This window comes from Lygodium microphyllum, chromosome 12 (genome assembly GCF_053477565.2).
Source record: "Lygodium microphyllum isolate KBCC chromosome 12, Lygodium_microphyllum_v1.1.10, whole genome shotgun sequence".
Classification (NCBI taxonomy): Eukaryota; Viridiplantae; Streptophyta; class Polypodiopsida; order Schizaeales; family Lygodiaceae; genus Lygodium; species Lygodium microphyllum.
Window position 1 is genome coordinate 2,588,162 of NC_141146.1, and position 3,562 is coordinate 2,591,723.

Sequence of the window (3,562 nt, forward strand, 5' to 3'; positions counted from 1 at the left end):
AGGGCCATGTCCCCCACTGTAGTTACTTTGAAGTGGTCAGAAATGGCATGATTGAACAAGTTTGGGAAACTTGAGTGGAGGGGTCATTGTGCCTCACTTTTCTTCATTCATAGGACTCAGCATGCCCGAATCCATCTTGACCGCACTAATAAGCACTAGGCCTTCACACCTTGCCCTCTTCTTCCTAGCTGCTCCATGACGAGCCAAATGCACTTGGAATAGCCTAGAGGGTGAAGCCTCCTTGCCTCTACCTTGGCTCAATCTCATAGCCATCTGACCACTTTGACTTCTCCAAGTAGCTTGCATCCCTTTGGCTCAGAGGTTGGAATGGGCTTGATTGCACATGTGGGTTTTGCAAGTTCACACCTCCTTGGAGTTCATCTTCATGGTGAGTATAGGGCATGTTTCATCCCATATCTCCTCCACTTGGGTTCCATTAATGAAGATCCAATCACCAGAGTCGACTCACACTTGGAGTGCCCCAACACTCCTGATCGATTCACTGTGCAAGGATCTAACATCCTCGTTATTGGCCTTTGATCTATTTCTCCTTGCTACATGAGGGTCTTTCACCCTTTGAATCAGCCATTTGAGCACAAAGAGTTCACTCCTCCTTGGGTTCATAGCAGTAGGTCCTCACTTCATCATTGAAGCTTCCCTATTGTCGCCTACTAACCGATTCAGACTTTGGTAGTGCAATAGTTGACCCAATGGTCTCATCCTTTACTCCAAGCATAGACGCAGTGTTCACTAGTTTCCACATTTTCCTTTGCTTCCTTGGGCAGCCCGCTTTGGCTCCCATCTTCTCGCTACTTCCTTCCACACCAACACAACTCTTTACCTCCTCAACACTACTCTTCTCACCACTTCCTTCCACACCAACATAACTCTACAATTCATCCGTCATGCCCGTTCTTTTACCCTCTTGGCACAAGGTCCATCCTTCTTCAACATCTCTCTTCATCACCACACCACTCACATCCATGGATGTTCTTTGACCCTCCCAGCACTAGGAGCCTTTCGCAACATCATGAAAGCTTGTTCTTTTATCCCCCAAGTGTAATGAGTCTTCCACATCATCACTCTTCACCTCATCACCATCTCTATGCATGGTCGTTTGTTTACCCTCCCAGCACAAGGGGCCTTCCTTATTATCACACAAGGCCATTCCTTTATACTCACGTCTTAATGAGAGTTCCATGCACTTTTCACCCCTCACAATCATTCCTTTATCCTCCCAGTGCAAGGAGCCTTCTTCATTGCAAGTCAAGGCTATTATTTTATACTCATAGCTTAACAAGTCTTCCGTATACTCTTCCATCACTAGCGGCCGCCTTTACCCTCCAGGTGCAAGGAGCCTTCCTCATCACAAGTCAAGGCCATTCTTTTATACTTGCAGATTAACAAGTCTTCCACACACTCTTCACCGCTACAATGGTTCCTTTACCCTCCTAACATAAGGAGCCTTCCTCACAAGTTACGGCTATCCTTTTATACTCACGACTTAATGAGTCTTCCACACAAACACATCTCCACTCTCTTCATTCCGTACGATTGTTTCTTTATACTCTCAGCTCAAGGCGTCTTCCAAGCACGTATTAACATCATAGGGGGTCATTCTTTTATACTCTCAGCTAAAGAAGTCTTCCCCAACCACAACACCACTCACTTCATTGAAATCCACACAAGGCATACCATAAGCGAATGGTCCTTCTTCATTTATGCTTGGTTGTTGGGCTGGATGAGGCATCCACACACTTCTCTCTAATCCACTAACAGATTCCCTTCAACTCCACTTCCTATCTTCTTCATCACATCCATCTCAACACATTTTGACTTTGATTTCACATCTGTGCTCTTCTTCTCAACACTCTTCTTAACTTCCATACATCTTGAACATTCTCACTCTTTTTTCCCATAGGCATCTTGCCAACACCACAACTCATCTTCAACTCTTTATTCTCCAATGGTAATGGATTTAGCCACCTCTAACCATATGAAGTTTCATGAAGAATGGTTCAGAGAAATAAAAAATCCTAAGATGCTTGGTTTTGTGTAAAAAGTGACAATACAATGCATCCTATTTTTCATGTTGGGAGTGTTTCATTGTTTATGCACAATATGGAAAAGTGTGCTACATGTGCCTAATATCATAAAGAACTTTTGATGCGCAAATCCGATGCTATGTGTGCGTGTAGTGAACAACAGAAGGTCCCCAAGAACAAAGAACACTACATAAACTTCATAAAAGCAAGAAGAGAGTTTGCACGACATGAGGCAAAAAGACAAATTGGGTACAATCTTCCCCCATGCCTTGTGTGAGCGCTCCACAAGGTATGTATTTATAAATTTATTAATCTCCAAGCTAAAAAATAGCCCAATTTACAATTAGCATGCCTTGGCTTTTGTGTTTGCTTTTGCCCAAATAAAGAATAAAGTGGTTGGGCATCCCAAAAGTCGGGATGTGCACCCAAATACAATGTCCAATAATGAAATATTTAAATCGAGCGCCCATGCACATATAAAATAATAAATGTTTGTCAAGTGCTTCAATATATAAACGTGCCTAAATAAATATTAGCGCCACGCCTTTAATGATAAGGTGCACGCCCATCAAAAATGATAATTTCTTCTAGATAATCTGAATACATGCCATCACTCGGTGCTTCCCAATGCCACCGCTACTTGCTCTACACATCAACTGAAGCATTCAAAATTGTTAAAAAATAATAAAATTAAACCAACAAAAGTGAAGGCCTAGCAGTTTTTTCAGCTACAAAATAAATAAATAGGTTGGAACTCTGTCCTAACCTTAATGTAATATGAGTGCACTCTAAACTCATAAACATCCATTAATTTAAATATGTATTTTGCAGAATCACCCATTGTGGAATCACCCACGTGCACATTAAATTAATTTGATGCTAAAAAAGGATAGGCATCCCCGTTAACTTCTCGCACAAGGAATCCGCCTTGTGTACGAGCCTCGACAAATAAATATAGTTTTATGGAATCCACTGCAAAATCTCACAGAATCCACCGTAGAATAAAAACCTCACGAAATCCACCGTGGAACATGCCTCCTAGCATCATATCCCTAGGGTGGGATAGCAATTATTCTCAATTGCTATTAGCTCAATGTGGAGCGAGCAGTGAGGGGTAAGCACTTAGGTTGCGGGCGTGCATCCATTGGCTTCTTCAACAATATGATTTTTAAATTTAACCAAATATCTAGAATATCTACGGCTAGTTCTAGTGGTCATAAAGTCAGAGTCTAGAATAGTTTTAGGTTCAAGGATTTCGGTTTCTTCTTCTAACACAGGAGGGTTTTCATATACAGGGTGGACAGGTAATTGGCCTCTAAAAGGTCGTAGTAAACTGATATGAAAAGTATTATGAATTTTCCAGTGTTGGGGTAGTTCTAATTTAAATGCATTGCCATTGATTTTTTGAATGATTTTCAAAGGTCCATAAAATCTAGGTGCTAATTTAACAACATGATGTTTCTCAACACTTTGCAATCTTCTCTTTTCAATGTGTAACCAAACATAATCATCAACTT